The following is a 21,430-nucleotide window of genomic DNA, read 5'->3' as shown; positions in this document are numbered from 1 at the left end:
AACAGCTCCAAATCACCTCAAATCAACACAAATATGCAACATGCATGCAAACCTATCCTAAACATGCAAAGTGATGACAAATGATGAGAAATGGTATAAAACAGTAATGATATGGTGCTAAAATGATGACAAAGGGATGCTCAAAACATGCAAAATACATACTTATCAGCTATTTCAAGAAATCAGATAGTAGAGGTGAATGCTAAGCTGGATTCAGTTCATAACTTGCTCACAGGGAAGAAGCATGTCTACTTTGCAGCTGAGGAAGAGACTATTGAGCCTGAGCCTAAGTTAGAGGAAGGAGTCTTCTACATAAATGGTCAGGGATACAGGAAGTTTGGGCAAACACAGGGCAACTTCAGTGGCAACAGGTTTACAGGGAACCAGGGTTCCTCCAACTACACTCCAAATCCTGCTTTCCAGAAGACCTTTCCTCAAAGAAGCTTTCACAGGACCTATGGTAATTCAGCTTACCAAGCCCCCCTCCCCTCCACCCTCAGCAGAGACAAGAATGGAATCGATGCTTGAGCAAATTCTAGAGAGCCAAACAAAGCTTGTTGTGGAGTTTAATGGCAAGTTTGATGCTGTCTACACAGATCTTAATGGGAAGATCGACAATCTGAGCTCTCACTTGAAGAAGCTAGATGTACAGGTAGCTCGAACTGCACAATCTATCAAGAGACAATAGGGTTTTCTTCCTGGTAATCCTGATGCTAACCCAAGGAAGAGCTGCAATGCCATCATGATTAGAGAAGGAGATGATGTGTGGGAGGAATTGGACTCTAAAGACGAGTTGGAGCTCGCAGTTGCAGAGAGGGTGTCGATCGACACCCTCCTGTGTCGATCGACACCATATGGGACGCTCTTATCAGAGACGACTCAATACGACGGTGTCGATCGATACCCCTCTTGTGTCGATCGACATTGGATCCGGACTGCACCCTGTAAGGTGCAAATACCTATGTAGCCCGAGCCTGTCTACACTCCTCCTGTCGCGTATCCGAAGAGGCGTCGTTCTAAGCAGGAGCTTCATGCTGCCAAGTGCAAAGCCATAATGGAGAAGATCTTCCATACTCTTCCTAAGGATGCTTCTGAGACATCTGCTTCCTCACTCAACAGGTATGTCAAGCGACTTGTTGACAATGGAATTAGCTTAGATGAAGCTAAGCTGCTTACCAGGGACATCAGTGCAATCATGCTGCCTAAGGCCAAGAAGGAGAAGGCATAGAGAGTAGACATAGCCGAGTACATCCGCACCATTACTCCTGGTCAGACCACTGAGTAGCTTGTAGATCCATGTAGCTTTGTTCTTAATTGCTCTATCTCCAGAAGCAGGTTTAGCCGCTTTTTGTGTGATATGGGATCCATCATCAACCTCATGCCTAAGTCTGTTTGCTGAGAGACTAGGCATGACTCACTACAGACCTACTCGCATCACTCTTCTCTTCGCGGATCGTTCCAAGCGAATCCCTGAAGGAATCCTTGAAGATGTTCATGTTAAGGTTGGTAACTCTGTTATCCCTGCTGATTTCGTGGTCCTGGACTATGAGAAGGAACCCAAGGATCCTCTTATCCTTGGAAGAGCATTCCTAGCTACAACTGGTGCTAGGTTTGATGTGAAGAAAGAGAGAATCTCTCTCAAGGTTTGTGATTTGGAGATGGAGTTTGGCATGGATGGTTCAGAGCTTACTAAGCCTATCAGTTGCATTGCTTCAAGCATAGATACACCTCCTCAGACTGATCATCCCACCACAGAGCCACACAAAATGCTCCAACCCGCTCAGCTCGCCAATGAGAGTTGCAGAGCAACGGTGTCGATCGATACTACTACCCCCTGTCGATCGATACCCTCGGGTTTCACAGACAGAGGATTCTGCACACTCTCTTCAACCAACACCACTTAAGGACCTATGTGATAAATTCTCTTCTCTCTCTTCTCCTGCTTTACCTTTGATTAATTCTTTAGATAATTCGAAGATTGCTTCACAAGATAACAAGCCTAGATTCCTCGAAAGCTTGTTTCTCCTGTTGTTCTTGCAGGTGACGAGATGAGTGTCGATCGACACATCCCTGATTGTCGATCGAAACCTGCAGCTGCCCCAGCCAGATCCGTTTACACACCGCCTTGGAAGGCGAGGAGGCAGCATCAATCCTCCACCACTCCACCCACATCTTGAACTCCACCAAGTCAAGCTATTGACTCAAAACGAGCGCTTAGTGGGAGGCAACCCACTGGTTTGATTTTTCTTTTCACTTTCTTTTATTTTCTTTTATTTTTGTTTCATTTTCCCCTCTTTCTCTGGATTTGAATGCCACTGGGGACAATGTCGTTTAAGTCTGGGGGGGGGGGGTTCATACTAATATGGCTTTTATTTTTGTTTCTTATCATTTTTCATTTTGCAGTTCATTTGGTTATTTCTTTTATTTCCTTTTCTAAATTTTTTTAAAAAAAACGTTTTGTTTAGTTTAGTTAGGAATCATGATCTATATTTGTCTTGTTCGAGTCAATCTGACTATTGGAAAATCTAGATGGCAAACCAACAGACTTAAGGATATCCTAGTTTCCAACTCAGCCACTAAGGCTGGAGCTAATCTCACTGCTCTTCCTTTTACCTCTTCAAGTAGTTAGTATTCATAAATCTTGACTCCTTGTTGATACCTGATATTGAGACCAATGTGATAAAAAGAATATGTTCCTCTCCCCTTATAAAAAGAAAAATATAATGAGAGATGGAGATGACTTTCAAATAGTGTATATGGGTAGGAATGTTTCCTATGACCTCATTATTATACCTTAATTGGAATGATCAATTATAAAGGTTGGAAAAATGTCGAGGGTGTCGATCCAGTATGCGAGTTCCCCTTTGTTTACTCTCTAAAAATAATAAGTCTGGGGGAGAGAAAGAACATCGAAAAAGAAAAACAAATATATAAAGAATGGTCTTGAATGTCAGCTTGTTTGATGAGACCCAGCTATGAAAGCCTGGTGGATATAGTTCTGGAACTTAGGTATGGAATCTAGAATGTTGTGTAAGCTTGTAGAGAAGTACATGTTGGTTAGGATTTGATTAGACTTATTAGGCATATGGACTTAGTTTGAATGATCATGGCAATAGGCTAGAGAATGTTGGCAGTTCCTTTGTTTTCAAAACCTCTTCCAAGGGTTCGGCTTTTGTGTTATGCTTGAGGGCAAGCAAAAGCTAAGTCTGGGGGAGTTGATATAACCCGATTTTCACTGATTTTATCTATGTTTTAGGTATAGGATTTTAAGCCTTTATGTTATTTCTCGAGTCTTTTTAGTGTCTTTTCAGGTATTCTATGCAATGGGATAACAATAGAGATAAGGAGACATTTTAGAGCAAAAGCTAAGGACGATTTTGGTTCAGGAATCAGCGAGGAGTGTCGATCGACACACTCTTTGTGTCGATCGACACCAGTTTCGGCCCAGCAGAAGTCCACGACGCTTTCAAGTTTACAGAAGAGGAAATTTGCCCCAGCAGACTTCCCTATTTGCATTATTAGTCTCTGGACGTTTTTAGGGTTTTATATATTGTTTTTAGACCTAAGTTTCTTTTATCGAGTCTTTTATCAAGCTTTTGCAAAACCCTGTGACTGAGAGACAAAAGCTATTCATCCATTGTTCTTGAGACACTCATTCCAGTTTTAAATACCGTGAAGAAATCTTTTCTAACTCTTATCTCTATTGCTGTGTTTATGCTTTCTATCTCAATTATGTTGTTTGTTTCATTCAATATGTCTTAGTAGTCTGCTTGTTAGGAATAGGGTATCTCATTAGGGATTCATATGGTTTAGTAGATTGCCCCCTTTGCTAGATTATCTGTAGAATTCTTCATCTTTAATTATGTTTAATGCTAGATCTAGAGTAATTAACTAGATCTTGAATCGAGACAATTGATATGCCCGCCATAGGTATCTGTAGATTGATTTATTATTTGATGAGTCTGGTTTATAGGTGTGTAATAAGAATCGGCCTATCTACTAAGATGAACAATTGAACTCGCTAAGAATGCATATTTAGGTTGATAGTTTCTCGGCTTCTCCGGTTATTATTAGCTATAGATATAGGGAGTTTCGCGGTACGCCCACCGGTTATTCCATAATAAGAGTTTGAGTTTAAGAATGGTTCGATAACAACCTAGCTTTCATTAGATCTACTGACCAATAGTTTCCAGAGAATACCCTGTTCCTAGCTCTTTATTAAATCGTTCACAACACAATCATCCCGCTGTCTTTTTACTTTGTTCTCTTTTATTTTCACTATTACCCGGCTAGCTTAATCTTGACATTCAACTCATTGTTTGAACAAAAGAACTCCGTGTATTTGATCCTAAAATACTGCAATTAATCTCTTATTTGAGAGAGTAGTTCAAGGTAATTTGAACCATATCAATGGGCTTTATCTCCAAGTGAGAATGGAAACAAGCGAAGCTTAAACCATCTTCACTAACTCCATTGATTTTAGTAAGGCCACAGAGTCTTTCAAACTCGTCAAGATGATCTAGCGGATCTTCCATTGGCAGGCCATGAAACTTGTTCCCCCGAACCATTGAAATGAGACCGCTTTTGATCTCAAAGTTGTTGTTCTGTACTAGAGGTGGAACAATTCCATGACGCTGGTTGTGGTTGTGAGGGAAGTCACCAGCACCAATGTTGGTAGGTTGCTCTTGCTCATCTACAACGTCAGCCACTGTGTCGGTTTCTGTCTGTTCTCTCAGTTGGCGAGCAATACGATCGATGTTATCATTGAATAGGACGTTCTGATTTTCTTGTGACCTTGTATACATGCAACAGATAGCAGCCGGGCTATAACAGACGAATCAGAGATGCGTCTATAAAGCGGGTTGCAAGGTACCTGAAAAACAAAGACAGAAAGGGCACAATGTTAGTAACTTGTGTAACAAAAACGAACTTGATCTTAATGCTTATAATGATCTCAAATATAGCAAACAAACACCAAATTGGCAACGGCGCCAAATTGATATTAAGATTTTACTCAATTAATCCTAAAACACTATCCTGTTGTTGTAGTATTTTAGGTTGTCAATCCAATCCGATGTGATGTAAACAGATGAGATATGATTAGAAAGCTCTAATTCAAGTCAAGCAGAGAGTTGGTTGGTTCTAACAGTCCTAGTATGCAATAACAGAAATGAAATGAAACTAAAAGCAGAAATGGCAATTAGAGGCAGGTGAATAACAAATCAAATGATAACAGGCTGTCAAATGGATAAACGATTCCTAAGGATGGGGTAATCGAATAGTGTGGCCTCCTTAATCTATTCAGGCGGTGGACAAAACTTCACAGAAGCTATCCCTAGACAACAAGTTCAACAACAGATTAATTCACTCCCGTGATAGAAATCCTCAAGAAAAGCTAGACACTGACCTAATTCTAATTAGCGATCTCTAACTAAGCAGGCAATATCAAATCAACTCGTTAAAGCCAATACCCTCTCTACAAGCTAATCCCTTGGGGTGAGGCAAATATCTCTGAAATTAATAGATCCAACGTCCAGTAAACGCCTTCTGAGCGCTGGACGTCTGGATTCATATTCCACATTAGCCAGTGAAAAAAGCAATAAGCGCAACTAATCTATAAGGGATTCTAGTATTCTAAACTCAATCACCTAAAACGACCAAGTAAACCACAACTACTCTATCCCATCCTCAAAAATACGGTTCACTACTCAGACATAATCAAAGACAATAGCAAAGCAACGATTGAAAACATGATAATAGAAATGATGAAAGACTTAAACAAAAACTGAATATCAAATACTTGAAAGTGAAAATACAAAGTCGCAGGAGAAACACTGCGGCTATGAAAGCTGCGAAATGTAAAAGTTGGATGAAAAACGGGATGCCCTAGGGAAAACCCTAAGAGGCTACTTATATAAGGGAAAATAAAACAAATAAGGAAACTAGATAGATAGCGAATCTTCACGTCATGACCCTTGCGATCGAGTGAGATGCAGTGAAGACGAGATTGAATGGTCCAACGACCCTGTGATCGAGTGCGATCGAGTGGTGATCGAGTGGTTGCTTTGGCTTCTCTTCTCTTCTTCGTTCTCAGCTTGTCTGGTTGAGTGCAGAACGAGCAAATAGGCCTCCTGGTGATTTGCCCTGGCATGGCTCCGAGGCTGCGATAGAGTACTTTTGCTGAAGGCGTCATTGGGCATTCTGACTTTCTCTTCTGTTTCTCCTCTGTTTGAACTCCAAAAGCATCCAAAGTACCTGAAAACAACCAAATATGCAATACACATGCAATCCTAATGCAAAATCATCCTAAGTATGCAAAACACACCAAAACAACTCCTAATGAGATGAAATGTGGATGAAACAATGACAAAGTGGTGAAGAATGAATGCCTAAATCATGCAAAATATTGACATATCAGAAGAGGACGCTTCGTTTTTGTCGTCCACCTCGGGTTCATTCTGGACGCGCTTCCAGGGGTTGTTGTCCCCCTCTTCGTCGTCATCCTCGCTGTCGGATGGGACCACCTCGACCTGAGCATTTACGGGGCCAGGAACTTGACCACGAGTACGGAGATACATCCGAAGCCTAGTCGGGATCCTGGCTACGCAGTCGAAGTTCCTCCACTCCCATTGGAAGGTATCACTTTCCATGGCCCTCACCTTCATCTCCACTCGAGCGATACGGGCCTCGAGAGTCTGCCTTTTGAGGCCTAGCCGCTGCCTCTCATCGCACAAGTGGTGATAATTATCAACAACCTAAATATAGAAACTGACAAGCGTAAAGAGAGGAAGAAGAAGAAGCATAGTAGAGGAAAGAGGAATGGATTTCGACCTTGTCCATGAAGTCGTACGCCTCTTTTTTTCCTTTCGAAGGAAAGTGGAAAGTGGCATGGGGAAAGAGAACACTGGTCGGTTCGAAACCATCGCCGGACAGAAACAGTGGGCTACCGGGGTCGAGAGAACAGACCGTGGAGGCTTCTTCGTTTTCCATTCTTGTAGTGTTTACCAAGTAAATTTTTGAAATCATACTTGGAGAATTCGGCGGCAGATAAGCTTTTATTTATAGAGGGTTAGGTTTTGTCTTGGAACCAAAAAATCAATAATTATGGCGTATCTGAATGGTTTAAACCATTTTTGGAAATGGAGAAAAGGTAATTATTGCATCAAAGGCGTGAAGCTTTTTCCTGTTTCTCGAGGAACGGGAAGGGAAATGGCAACCGTCGCATTTAAGACGAAAATCCCATTAAATACAAAGTAAAATAGTTAAGCCCAAGCCCAACAAGTTTACCGAATTGACTAAACCCGAGGTGGGGAATTTGCATTAAAACCGAGCTCAGATCTCGCATTCTGAGAGAAAGGTCTGATCAACCAAAGAATCTCCAAACTTAGCCACATGGTCAAAAGCATTTAAGAGCGGAATTTGCAAACCCGCACTCTATTTTTAGCAAGACCCTCTAGGGATTAAAGTGAAAAAGGTTTAAAAGCCTCCTTAGGCATAAATCTTGTTCAAACAAAAAGCCTCTTTAAGCCAAAAAACATACTTATCCTAATAATAAATTTCAAATTCTTAAAAGTTTGAGACAACCCCCAATTTCAAAGTGGACGCAGCGACTAGGGATCCATAACCATCTCTAGCTTAACGTCAGTCGGCTCGGTTTCATTCGGTTCAGTGGTAGGGACTTGCTCGGAAGGAGCATCCGGCTCATGCCCGACATCACATTCATCATCCGGGATGATCACCGTCTCATTGTTCACGACCAGAGGAGCTTCCTGCAAAACATGATCAGGTTGAGCAATCCCTATCGGTATGGTAGACACCTCGGTTGCAGCAATATCAACCGACCCACTCGAGCTTGGTGAAAACAGCTCAAGTCAATCAAAACATAGGAAAAAAGTATAAGTAAAACCTATAGGTAAAGAGCTTTAATAAGGGAATTTACCAGCCCAATCAAAACTAGATTCACTCAAAGGGGGTGACTCGGTGAAGAACTCCTCAAAGTGTTGAGGGTTGGAGGATGAAGCGGGAAGAGCAGCAAGGCGACTTCGTTTCTCAGATAAAACAGCTTTCAGTTCGGACCTTTCCTGCTCCTCAGAGAAATCCTCCTCGTGGGTTTGGTCCAGTAAGAGCAAGTTGCTTTCGTGATCCTTGATGTCCGATTCCAGCTCCGATCTTGTCTTCTCGGTCTGAATGAAAAGGATAGCCCCCTGAATCAACTCCGTTCCGCGACATTTCACCTCCTTTATGGCTTTTGACTCTGACTTAGCCAACTTGGCATCTCGAAGCTTGACAATTGCTTTATACTTTGCCTCAAGTTCAGTGAATTGGTTGTTCAAAGCATAAGCGGCTGATTCAGATTCGGAAAGCCTGCCTTGGGCAACCGAGAGTTCCTTTTGAAGTTTCTCGTGTCTGCTGTATTTATCTTGCAGTTTGCAGTTTGACTTCATGAGTTTGGAAGAGAGATGGTTGACTTGATCCTCTAACTTTTGCTTAGAACTAGAGGGGAGTGGATTTCGGCTTCAAGGGTAGAAAACTTGCCCTTCCATGCGTTGATGTCCTGTTCTCTACTAAGCAGCAACCCATCGTAATGCTCAACCATGTCGTTGAGTTCGATGTTTGCCTGACTTTAAGCAAGTCAGCTCATGAAGGAATAGCAAAATTAAAAAGCATGAAAGAAGCAATACTAACCCGAGACGAGTGATAAACATGAAGTAGGAAGCGTTCACGGATTGCAGGACGCCATCTATCAAAAGTTGGCAAGATAGCGTCTTTTCGGGTTTTGAAGCACCAAAAAACATTACCCTCTGTTTCCATTGCTATAAAAGAAGAGGGGATAAAAATGTGTTATTTAGAGTACGAACAATGCAAAAGTAAAGAAAGAAGAAGAAGAGGGCCATTTATCAAACCTGAGAGTGATTTGGTTTGAGGCACAAGAACGGTTTTTGATTTCAGGGGAGCATCCCGAGACTCAGCATCTTCCTGTCGAGGAGTTACACCTCGGTTAGTCTTCTCGCCACTAAGTTGAGGAGGGGGAGATGTGACCACAGGGGGAGGAGGACCCATCAATCGAGGTGGAGGAGATGACCTAGGAGAACGATCAGTTCGAGCCTTTGATTTCTCTCTCCTTGGAGAAGAGCTACCTCGGGCTGGTCTGTCTCTCTTTTTGCGAATTAAGTCAGCGACTGGTTCGCTACTCAATCCACCTCGGGGAGAGGACAAGGAGAGCCGCGACGAGGAGATTGTTTCTTCGAGGCGAACGGCCACCATGACGTTCAGCGGATCTGGCCCCCTCGGCGCTGCTATCGTCGACTAGCAAGGTCCTACTATACTCTTTTTTGTCGATGGTGGACATGAGAAATGTCTTATTTGCCTCACAGGCCTCAGCCCTCGGTTTGGAAAACGTTTTGCGCCAGGAAGCAAGGGCCCGAGCTGACGTTCCTTGAGGTAAAGGAGGAGGCAATGGAAGTTGGAGGAGCTGTCCAAGTGGACTCATTTTGAGCTTGCGATTAGCCTCTATAAACCAATCAAGGGTGAATGAGTTCCAGAGGGTTTCCCCTTCAAGGACGATTTTGAAGAATTTTATGAATTCCTCGGTCGGGAGAGTTTGAGCGATGAAAGCTACGAAGTGAAACAACAGATTTGGTCAGTAAAAATAAAGGTGAATAGAGAAGGTATGTGTGACCTAATTTCTACCAGGCTTCACAGACCACTTCGATGGGAGTGCATCGGAAAGATTTCTGATTGAAGTAGGGGTTTTCTTAATCAAAAACCAAGGATGATGTTAGTTTTCATCCTTGTTCAGGAGATGCTAGATGAGGTTTCTATTAGCGTTTGGGTACGCCGAGAAATACCCCGTTTTGTTCGATGAACTTCTCACGCTGAGAAGCTCGTTCAGTTCGGGGACCCCGATAACATATCTGGCTTCCGCCGCAATAGTTATGATTCCCAAGATAGTTTTAGAGAAGGTTGGGGGTTAGCTGCTGTAGGGCAATTCCAAGAGCCTCTAGGTAACGAACTAGGGCTTCGGGAAGAGGAAAGGTCAACCCGCAGCCCTTAAAATAGATCTCATAAACGCAATAATAACCGGGGAGATGGTCCTCCAGGGACTCTAAGGGGTAAGGCATCTTCGATTCCACCATAATCTCAAGCGGAATCCGGCAGAGATCCTTCAGTCGTTCTAGGGATTGAAGGGTGCAAGTAGATATATAGTGTGGACCGGAGATATTGTTCGGGCGAGTGCATATGTCGCTGCTAGAACCCCCTCATCGAAGGACATGGAAGAGAGTGGAAAAATCGAGCACTTGAAGAAGAGAAGGTTTGCAGAGAAAAAAGAGAGAAAATTTTCTTTCTAAAGGCAAAGCGTAAAAGTAAGAAAGAAATAAAATGAATTTACCTCACGCAAGATGGTGGTGATGATGAAATCGCCTCGGGAGTTGTGGGGGAAATGGAAGAGTTTTCCCGCTTTAATAGTAGTACTGAAGATGCGGTCATAATGGTGATAGATGTCATACGGGTAAATACGGACAATGCCGGAATCAAAGGAGTAAAAAAGGTTTTGGTGGGAAATAAAAAAGTCATTTAGCGCAATCTTTGTCCATTAAGATAATAAAGTCTTCCGAATTGGACAAGCACTTCGAGAAGACTTGGGGGCTAATTGTTGGTGTCGGATCCCGCACCGAAGTTTGGGACCTACGAAAGATTGCCACGTAGATGAAAAGTAAGCCCACAAGGAGTAAGGCCCATAAGATACTTGGGAAGAAGGCGAGTTATGGGCGAAATGATCACACCGCGAGGTGGGGGCAAAGTCGAAGTCAAGGATGGGCTGGGCTTTGTCGGTTAAAAGGCGAGGCCCATGAAGATCAGAGTCAATTCAAATTCAAACGTTTGAGCAATGAATTCGAAGACCGAAACGGACGCATTTAAGAGAGTATAATTGTGTGTAATAAGGAATTTAATGTCATTTGTGAGTATAAGTATTAGGGCAAGAAGCCATGGAAGACACACACATTTTTGTTAAAACTTACCATACACATTTTTCATACCAACTCATAGTTTTTTCCATAATACTTAGCTCTTTCTATTCAATTTTTGTCCTCAAGAATAATCCTTCTCACTAAACAAATAAATATTTGAGTATGTGAATCCGACATTCACATGTACTGTTGTTTTGTTTCCTTTATTTTCAGCTACTTAGCTTTTTATTTTTACTCTTAATGTTCACCAGTTATGCCCTCTGATACTTGCCAAAGCCCATAATCAATATGAGGGAAAACTATTTGGCTAAGGATCATGATTTATCCATTTAGAATAACTCTTTTCCGTTAGGATTTTTAATATAAAATACATACAAATTATTGGAATGCTACAAGTATTATATACGAGCTCTGAGGAGTAATGCGTCTTACTTTTTCTCTATACAAACTCATAAAAGTATTTATACATAATCTCGAACAACTATAAGTACATGCTGGCGCAGAAGGAAAAGCTCACCAAATTAAGTTGCTTCCTTTTTTGGCTGAAAATTACCAGAGTAAATTTGGCACGTCAATAGTAAAAATATCTCATTGATTTAGTTCAATGATGATTTGGTGTGCAAGGGTCATATTCCACCGCGTCGAGAAGAAGAAAAAAAGTTGGAAATGATATTCGAGGTACTTCAGAAGAAAGGTTTATGCTTCAATATTCCTATATGATCATGTTAAAGAAGATGAATCCTGTTACAATTTTATATGTTGGAAGTTGATGAGAAACTATAGTTTAAGTAATTGTTCTTTGTATTGGAGTTTCCATTAAAGGCTTCCGAGTCATTAAAAAGTGATCATTATGGATTGAATCCACCTTAAGATTGCATATGGTGGAATGCTAATTATTACTACTTATATATTCCTATTTTTACTGTTTTTAGCTATGTTTTCGATATAGGTTTTTGAGTTTTTTTGTTATTTATATAGTTCTTATAGAGTCTTTTCACGTATTCTATGGAGAGGGACAATAATGTAAATATGAAAACATTTTGGAGCAAAACCTGAAGAAATTAAGCCAAAAGACGAATTCACTTTCAGATCAAGTCGAGAGTGTCGATCGACACCAGTTTCGGCCAGGAAAAGTCCATGACACCAGTTGAAGATATGAAAATTTGCCCCAGAAGACGATTCTATTTCATAATTAGTCCCTACACGTTTTTATGTCAATATATATAATTTTAAAGGTCATTGTTTAGACCAAAGTTCTTTTCTAACAACCAAGTTTTATTCTAAAAAGCTATAGAGTATTTTCATAAGCTATTCATCCCTTGTTTTCAGAGATTTCAATAACAGTTAAGAGATCTTTTCTAACTCTTTTCTCTATTGACTTGTTTCTGCTTTCTCACTCATACATGTTGTTTGTTTCATCCATCATGTCTAAGTAGTCTTCTTGTTAGGGTTAGGGTTTCTCACTAGGGATTCATATGATTTAGTAGATTGCCCTTTTGCTAGGTTATATGTAGGATTCTTCATCTTTGGTTGTTCTTAATGCTAGTTCTAGAGTAGCTAACTAGAACTTGATTTTAGGTAGTAGGCCCACCATAGGTACTTGTTACTGGAACTACTATTTGATGAACCAACGTTTATAGGCGTCTCGAATAAGATCGGTTTATATCCTTTGGTGAAACTATCAAATTCATTTAGAATGCATGTTTAGTTATAGGATTTCACGACACATCATCGAAAATCTTAGATCTATGCATAGTGAGTAGCACGGCACACCACCGGTTATTCGATAATTAGGGTCTGAGTTTAAGAACGGTTCAATAATAACTTAGCTATTTCTAGATCTACTAATCATTTGTGTACTGAGAATACCTTAAACCTGACGTTTTATTATCTTGATTTACAACCAACTGACTTGCTTTTTGCTTACTTTGTTTTCTTTTATTTTATTTTACTCATCTAGCTTAATCTTGACACTTTAGTTTATTGTGTGAACAAAATAACTTTGTGGAATCCGACCCTTAAGTACTATCGACGATCTCTTATTTGAGAGAGTGGTCTTGAGACAATTTGAACCATATCAGCTACAGTTCAGGATCTCGATCATCACTATTATACGATAGCTTTTGTATAATTGATGGTGAGAAAGATGCAAAGTGGACTTGATTTGAAAAAGCTCAAATCTCTTATACAAAATAGTATAAACCAAATTCTTATCAAGGCAATAGCTATGGTCAATCATTTGTCTCACCATGAGCAATATTTTCAAGAAAGGGTTTACACATATTTCTCTGTTTACTCCAAAAACCCTCATTCATAATTACTAACGTAAGACCTTAGTCCATTAACAAAACAAGTTTACTAACCTAATGAGCATAAAAACCAAACAAATTTACAAAACTACAATTTTTTAATTTAAATTGAGATTTCACAACAATTAATTTCATTAGGTAATTTTATATCTAATAAAATTCTTGTCACATTGCTAATTTAGAGAATATGGAAATATTACTTTGAAATGAGCTTTAATGGTAGATAAACACGATGGAAAAGAAAAAGAGAATAGATATGGAAGATTCAATATCGAAACTGAAGAAGAAGTGAGGAGACGAGATCTAAAATCTCCAAATTATGTTTGTTGAATAGGAAAGAGGAGAGGGAGTGTTTGTTATTGGTTACTTTTATTTGTTAATTTCTTAATTTAATTGTTTGTTTTAAAAATAAAATTTCTTATAAAAAGAAGAAAGGAATTTTTGAAAATGGATTTAGAGCAAAATGGCTGGAGATATTAAAATTCGACAACCAATAATAGACGTTTTCATAGCACATTAAAAAATTAGCGCACCATACAAAAATTGTTTTAATATTTGAAATATCACTCTAATGTGTATAGAGCACTCTAATGTGTATATAGCACTCTAAGACCATCTAGCACTTTGATCTTATCACTATATCACTTCATCACCAAGTGACTTCCTCCCCAAGTCTTTCTTTCTTATATATATGTTGCTTCATTGTAAAAACTACAAGTAGAGAAAGAAGTAAACGTTGGCAAGAGAGACTAGAAGACGAAGAGAGTTATTATAAGTGTTTCTACTTCTATTACTTTGTTCCCCGTATTCTCTTGTCTCTCTCTACCATTCTTTCCCAAATCATATAATAACATAATAATAATTTGTTTGCGTTATATTTTATCATACGTTATTTGCACGATCGTCTTTTCGTATGATTGTTTAACGGACCGATCGTCTATTTGTTCAAGCATCTTTTGAGGTAACATTTGAATTATGTTAAATTCATTTGATATCATTTATATAATATTATATGCATGATATTTTTGGAGTATGAGGCTATGCATCTTCCTTAATCGAATGGTAGGTCACGCCTCTTCAAAATGCCATAAATGGCTTATTAATTGAATGATTATTTATTTATTTATATAATTATGTCAAGGCTTCCTAAGCTCGATGTCGTTTCTCTTGATTTATCTAGCAAAAATTACATGACATGGACATCCGATGTAAGAACTCATCAGAGATCAATTGGGCTTTTTAATACCAAAGATGCATCTGAAATGACATCATATAATAGCAAAGCAGCTAAAGTCATGGTATTCCTACATTATCATCTCCACGATAGTTTAAAAAATGAATACATCACGAGAGAAGAGCATGTGGATCTATGGCAATCACTTAAAATCGTTTTGATCATAAAAAAATTTAATTTTGCCAAAAGCTAGATATTAATAGCTAAATCTCTGGTTTTTGGATTACAAAAGTGTTGGTGATTATAATTCCGCCATGTTCGGAATCACCTTTAAGATGATATTATGTGGTGAAAAAGTGAGGGATTATGATATGATTGAAAAGACGCTCTCCAACTTTTATCCTGGAAATGTAATCCTTCAACAACAATACCGGACCAAAGGATATACTCGTTATTCTGAGTTGATGCAAGTCTTTTGGTTGCTGAGCAAAATAATTAGCTCTTGATGATGATTCATTTATCTCGCCCACTTGGATCAACTCCACTTTTAGAAGTGAATGTTGATACATCTAGTGATGATAATTGGTGAGGACACGGGCCTTGGCTAGGTTGTGGTTGTAGTTGTGGGAAAGGTCGTGGCCGTTGTCGTGGCCGAGTAAAAGAAAGAAGTTCTCATCCCAATGATTTGAACACGGAAAAAACTAACAGAAATCTTCAAGTGCATGATGTTGGCCATGTTAAGAAAAGACATGTTGAAAGCATTTGCCACATATGCGTCATAAAAGGACACTGGTACAAAATGTGTCGTATACCATAACATTTAGCCAATATGTATCAAGTCTCAAAAAGGCAAAATAAAGGAACGTTGAAACTAATCTCATATGTGATGAGCCGGGACCTCCCTTTAAAGGCCAAAATGATGATACTCATCTTGATAAGACAGATTTTCTCGATTGATCATGACAACGAAAAGTCAATGTAATAGATTTAGCTATATGTATGATCATGTTATGTATGACAAGCATTATAGATGCTTTTATTTTATGGGATAATGTTGTTATTATCATATACTACGACATATAAATAGTCTATGTCAAAGTTTTAGTGAATAAATATTTTATCCCAGAAAAATGTCAAAAAATAAGATTGAGGATGAAGATATTTGTCTGGCGAATAGTGTTTCTACGCGCACAATCTTTAAAGATAAAAAGTACTTCTTCTCTCTTGAAATAAAAGACTCAGCTAGAAGTGTGAGTAGTATATATGGCCATGGAAAGATTATAATTGATTTTAGCGAAGCCAATTTTACAATGCCAAGGGGAACTCATTTTAAACTAAATGATGCATTATATTCTCCTAAGTCTCATAGAAACTTGAAAAGTTTCAAAGATATCCAAAGTAATGGATATCATATATCCACACAATATAAACGTTGCAAAGTACACGCAATTTTGCGATGAAATAGCATCAAATTTTTCCGACGCAATGTTGCGTCGAATTAGCATCGAACGTTTCCTTGCAACTTCGTTGCTAGTTAGTGATGAATACGCAAGTAAGTGTGTCATGCAGAGCAAGGAATTTGCGAGGGATAGTTCAAGAATCCAGTTTAAACCCTGTTTCACAAATTTGGTTTTCTGTTTGAATTTTAGAGGCTAAGACCAATCGGAAAAAAAAAACTGAAATCAATAGGAAATATGAATTCTGATTAAAACTGAAATTGTTTGATGTTCTAATAAAGAAATGCATAGAAATATTTAGGTTTTGATTACAACAAAAGAAAGCAAAATAAGTAGATCATATTATGCTTGAGGAGATGGTTGAACTGCTGCTAGTTCAGATTGTGTTTGGTCTCGTGGTTCCTCTCTTTGCTCTTGTGCTCCTTGTGTTGTAGATCTTTGAGTTCTAAGTGTTGTTGCTATAGCTGGACAATCTTCAGCAATAAGGTCAAAGAAATAATCATACCCTTGGATCCGTTTTAGAAGTTTGTCGTTCCGTTTCTTCTCCGCTTCATAGGTCTCCTGATCAACAAAATCATCCCCAGCATGTCGATCAACAAAAGCAGATGGGATAATTGGAATAGAACCTACACCATAATACCGTCCCTTTTTATTCTTTGGAGTAGCCTGAATAATCAAACAAAAACAGATGCATATCACAAACCACATAACATTTCAAAGAACTATACTTAAAAATTCACCAAACCCATCATCACCAAACCCATCATCAAACAATTGATCTTAATAGCTCAAAAGGTTCAATGATGCAACTTATATTCAATGATGCAATTGAATAAGACTTAAAAACTCAAACAAGATTGAAAAAAGAAGGGAAAACGTGAACAACTAGCATGTTGCAGTTTAATAGGCTGAGACAGTTCAAAAATAATACCTCGAACAGGATTTGATCCTTTGATGCTGTTGATAAGCCACCAGGCTGGCCAGAATCACCTGGAGAAAGCTGAGACTCCTGCTCTAAGATCTTGGCTGAAACTTCCTTGCAAATTTGCTCTACAAAACCATCAATGAAATCTCCATTCTTTCTCTTGTGAGTCTGCTCCATGATCTGGACAATTGGAGGGAGTTGACCTCCATTCTTCTTAGCCTAACATGAAAGTTAAAATAGTAATCATCATCATGAAGCTGGGAAAATGAGAAGAAAAAGTGAAAAGCATAAATTACTTACACTTTCTAATGCACGTTTAGCGTATGTCTTTTGACCTGAGGTGTGTCTACTCGGACCATGACCGGCCACACTAGTGTTGCGAGATTTTGAACACTTACCACTTTATTTTCAGACTATGGATCAAGCCAAAAAACTTTGAGGCCCTTCCATACCTCAGGATTCATCCACATAGGCATTGCTTTATCACCTGTTTCCTTCTACTTACTTTTCCACTTGCGAACAATATCACACAAGCGGATTCCTGCCTTAATTGTAAATTGCCTCTTAACCAATTCGTTAATTGAGTTGTCCCAATTATATTGTTGTTGTGTCAAGGAAATAAAAGTAATTAATACCGCAAACCTACTTCTACAAATCAAAAACAGAAATCTAATCAATTACCGCAAAAATGTGAAACCAAGTGTCAACAATCTTCTTAGGTGCCTGTGAGATGTTAGCGTGAGGTTCAGTGAAGTATCATTTGATGTAGTTAGAGACCACCTTCCCAACTTCATTATCAACCTCAAACCTACAACAGACTTTAGTAACTTAATGATGTCATTGAATTGAAAAATACACATTATACAATTAAAGGAGTTACCAATGTGTTCTTGGAGGACGTTTAGGGTCTAGTTTTGTAAGTCCAAACCCATTTGATATTGAGCTTGACCTTCAGGTGGAGAAGGAGTGTGAGTAGAATTCTGAAATGTCTCTTGAATAGGAGTGTTATGTGGTGAAAGAGATGGGATGCGTTGCACCGGTTCAGTTATCTGAGGACAGGCTCTTGTTGTCGAATGAGGAGAGGACTGTGAACTCCAAGCAGCAGTAGACCCATTAGACCGTTGTCCTCTATTACTCGTAAAGTTTCTATAATGACTCATTCCTTGCATCTACAATTATAAACACCAAGAGATATGAAATTTTAGCTATTAAGTTTCTAAATTCAATATTCAGAAAGAGGAACAATCGTTTAATAATGAACCAAGGCGTTGAAGTCAAAGTAATAAATCAAAAATAAAAGTGAAACCAAAAAGACAGCTCTAAGCCTTTACTAGTACCATGAGTGAATGAAACAAGTTACACAACAGAACTAAAAACCTAGGAATCAAACTTACAAGAGAGCGTTAAACAACCAAACAAAAACATAAAGATTTTCAATTTCTCAATCCATAAGCACAAAAAGAAGCCTAGACATAAAACAACAAAAAAGAAGCATCAGACAATCGATTGACCATGAGTGAATGAAATATCTAGAAACCTTGATTCTAACACATAAAGAGCCACAAGACTGAACTTTATATAGGCCTTGCAATAATTCTAGAAATCTAAACAATGGCAGAACGGTCACCGGACTACAAGAAAACAAGCCATTTGCGACTCCAATAAACGTCCCCAGACGGTCGCAAACACCTTAGTAAAGACTACTTTGGGACTACTTTAATTGGTCGTTAAAAAACGGTCGCAAAATCTTTCGGTTTTAATATAGTCGCCAATTTGTGACAATTTCCTGACAATACATAACAGTCATAAATACGCGACTAATATGTGCCTCAGTTATAAGTTACTCTTTTCCGACGTAAATGCAACTAGTTTTGTACGTCTATGAAAAAAGAACCATGGTCCCAAAGTATTCGCAAATGAGTATTGGTTTTGTTGCGACTAACTGTAGACTCTTTTTGCGGTCACATTTTAGTCTCGTATTTCTAAATGTTTAACCTCGAATTTGGTCACACTGTTCTAATTGGTTTGGTCATAATTTAGTGACAGGTTTTGGCTAATCATAAACCTAATTAATTACCAAATTTGAAATTTTAGTAATCAAACTCCAATTACAAAGATTAAAACCCAATATAACTTAGCATTATCATCTTAAACAGACAAAAGATTATCATCCTACAATAAGTTTACAACATAACAATATATGAAAATAGTTCATGAGTTTCAGAAAGCATTAGACAAAGGGGATGAGTTTAATTCGCTGCCTGCTGGTATGGTGGCTGAAGGTGTGGAGCTTGCTGGTATGGTGTTGGTGGCTGCCGGTGTGGTGCCTGTTGGTATGGTGTTGGTGGCTGAAGGTGGTGTAGAAGAGGCCAGAAAAGCTACTAATTCTGGATCTTTATCTTTCATGTACAGAACAAGCATCTCGAAGCCTGAGATCCGCTTATGAGATTATCGTTGGTCCTCATCCCGTCTTGCATTCTCAGTGTCGTGCTCAGCTATCTTGCGGCGTAGTTGTTCTTAAAGTTTCAAAGCTATTGATGAAGAAGAGCTTGCATAACTTTCTTTCATTTTCCCTTTGCTAAGTGTCTGCACAAGTGATCCAAGACCAAAATGGTTGCCCTTTTGATCTTTTTCAGTACACTAAAACAAAGAGAAACCAATGCAAAGTCAATCAACATAACAGGCTAACAACAAAGTATTAAAATTAGATAATCCTATGATGCGATATAAAGTGAATGATTCACATACAAATTAAGGGTGTCATAGAAACTATACCTGGAGAAAGATCTCATTCTTTTCTTCAATACAGAGGTCACGATGAGTTGACTGTTCAGAGGAATTCACTGAATTTTCTGGACCATCATCATCTATTTCTATCAGTCGCTCTTCACATGTCTTCTTATAAATCTCAGGTACTTTTTCAGCTTTTGCATCAACATATGACCCGTCAGCTCGAGTGTGTGTTTTCATAAACACTTCCCCAAATGCTACAGGGCGCCCATATAGTTCCTCCTACAATGAAATTGAAACACATTAAAATCATGTAACTAATATAAGAAAATAGTGAATTGTTTGGATGACTATTAGAGGAATGTTACCAATTCTTGGTGAACTTGCACAAATGATTTCTGACCGGATACATGTTTGTGTGGACCAAGACCGCCACGACCGGAGTTTCTACACTGTGAAGCACTTTCACTCCTCACCATTGCCTGACTGGTGTTCCAATGAACCCACATCTGATTCCAAAGTTTATCACGAATCAAAAGAGGTTGTGAACCACTCCTCTTAGCTTGACTAATAATGCCCTTCATCCGCTTCTGGGCTATCACTTCGAACCCCGCTCTAACAGCCTCAGTAAGCCCATGATCCCAATAGAACATCCGCTACATAGTACAAATAAAAGAGATAAGTTAGCACATATACTTAGTAAATGAGTAACAATATATATTTGAAAGATAAAACTGAAAATTTTACCAGGAAACTCCTGAAATATCTCTCTCGGATGTTCAAAGGAGTGACCTTCCAAATGAAGTATGGACCATCAAATTTCCTCCTAAATACTCCAGCAATCGCCCTAGATAGTTTACCTTTATGCCTGTTAAACCTGTAAAAAAACAGAGAAGAGAACTAATCTCTGTAAAGACAAGAAAAAGATGCATCTCTAGCAAAAACAGAGAAGAGAACTAGTCTCTATAAAGACAAGAAAAAGATGCATCTCTAGCAAAAACATAGAAGATAACTAGTCTCTATAAAGACAAGAATTCATCCATCTCTAGCAGTAACTAGTTTACCTTTAATGCTAACTTTTTAAACTCTAGAACACATGACAAATCACAAGAACTAAAGTAACTAGAGATTGCTCTAAACTCTAACAGTCGTAAAATGTTTGTAAGCGCTAAATGTTTTTATGTTTTGTTGGGGTCGGATTTCACCCAAGTACCTGAGCCGGTCAAATGGATACCATCAGCACTTCGGGAGCTAGGCTTGGTGTTGTTCCGGTTCGGGTGTTACTCAAGGAAACACACCCTAAGCCGGGTGCGATGAAACATTGTGACCCAGGGGAACACCTTAGATAAACGATACTTGGCTCGGGTGTTATTCCAGAAAACACACCTGAGCCGAGCTCAACTATATCTCGGGGATCGCTTCGGTTCGAGCCCAAGGTAGAATATCCACCCGAGGAGGATACTTATACAAATTCAGTGAAGGGTCAAGATATCATTTCCGAAAAATCCGGTGAAGCATATCAAAAAATCTTTGGGATATTATCGAATATGGAAGTTTTCCGAAACTCCCAAAGAATAAGGAAGATTTCCATATAGAAAATATCCCCTATCGCCGACCCGGAGATAACTGGAAATCTTCCGAGGAATATCGCGAGAGGCGGGTTACCAAGGTCCTATATAAAGCGCCTCGAGGAACGAACAAAGGGGACACGCATAAAGACGCTCTCAACTTCAGGCTATCAAAACGCTCTGACTTTGAAGGCAAAACACCTATTTTTTACTTTTCTAAACACTTGTACGATCGAATCATCATCTTTTCAGTAATAAGATCAAGAGCACCGTCCACGGTAATCAAATAATTCTGTT

At 39.0% G+C, this 21,430-nt stretch overlaps 7 pseudogenes across 7 annotated transcripts; 3 read left to right on the top strand and 4 right to left on the bottom strand.

Moving 5' to 3' along the window:
* Window positions 1-316: 316 nt before the first annotated feature.
* On the top strand, window positions 317-2,164 carry AT5G29035 (annotated as a pseudogene; the record flags this gene model as incomplete). Its single annotated transcript has 1 exon — window positions 317-2,164.
* Window positions 2,165-4,376: 2,212 nt separating this feature from the next.
* Window positions 4,377-4,805, bottom strand: AT5G29033 (annotated as a pseudogene; the record flags this gene model as incomplete). Its single annotated transcript has 1 exon — window positions 4,377-4,805.
* A 1,083-nt stretch (window positions 4,806-5,888) lies between these two features.
* On the bottom strand, window positions 5,889-10,136 carry AT5G29030 (annotated as a pseudogene). Its single transcript has one exon.
* A 1,267-nt stretch (window positions 10,137-11,403) lies between these two features.
* Window positions 11,404-11,868, top strand: AT5G29031 (annotated as a pseudogene; the record flags this gene model as incomplete). The annotated part of the gene is made up of 1 exon: window positions 11,404-11,868.
* Window positions 11,869-14,412: 2,544 nt separating this feature from the next.
* On the top strand, window positions 14,413-15,870 carry AT5G29029 (annotated as a pseudogene; the record flags this gene model as incomplete). The annotated part of the gene is made up of 1 exon: window positions 14,413-15,870.
* A 382-nt stretch (window positions 15,871-16,252) lies between these two features.
* AT5G29028 lies at window positions 16,253-17,747 on the bottom strand (annotated as a pseudogene; the record flags this gene model as incomplete). The annotated part of the gene is made up of 1 exon: window positions 16,253-17,747.
* Window positions 17,748-19,352: 1,605 nt separating this feature from the next.
* On the bottom strand, window positions 19,353-20,608 carry AT5G29026 (annotated as a pseudogene; the record flags this gene model as incomplete). Its single annotated transcript has 1 exon — window positions 19,353-20,608.
* Between the last annotated feature and the right edge of the window lie 822 nt (window positions 20,609-21,430).

The sequence above is a fragment of the Arabidopsis thaliana genome, chromosome 5, assembly GCF_000001735.4.
Source record: "Arabidopsis thaliana chromosome 5, partial sequence".
NCBI classification, from domain to species: domain Eukaryota; kingdom Viridiplantae; phylum Streptophyta; class Magnoliopsida; order Brassicales; family Brassicaceae; genus Arabidopsis; species Arabidopsis thaliana.
The sequence above is the reverse complement of the archived record's forward strand: the minus strand, read 5'-3'. Positions and strand labels throughout refer to the sequence as shown.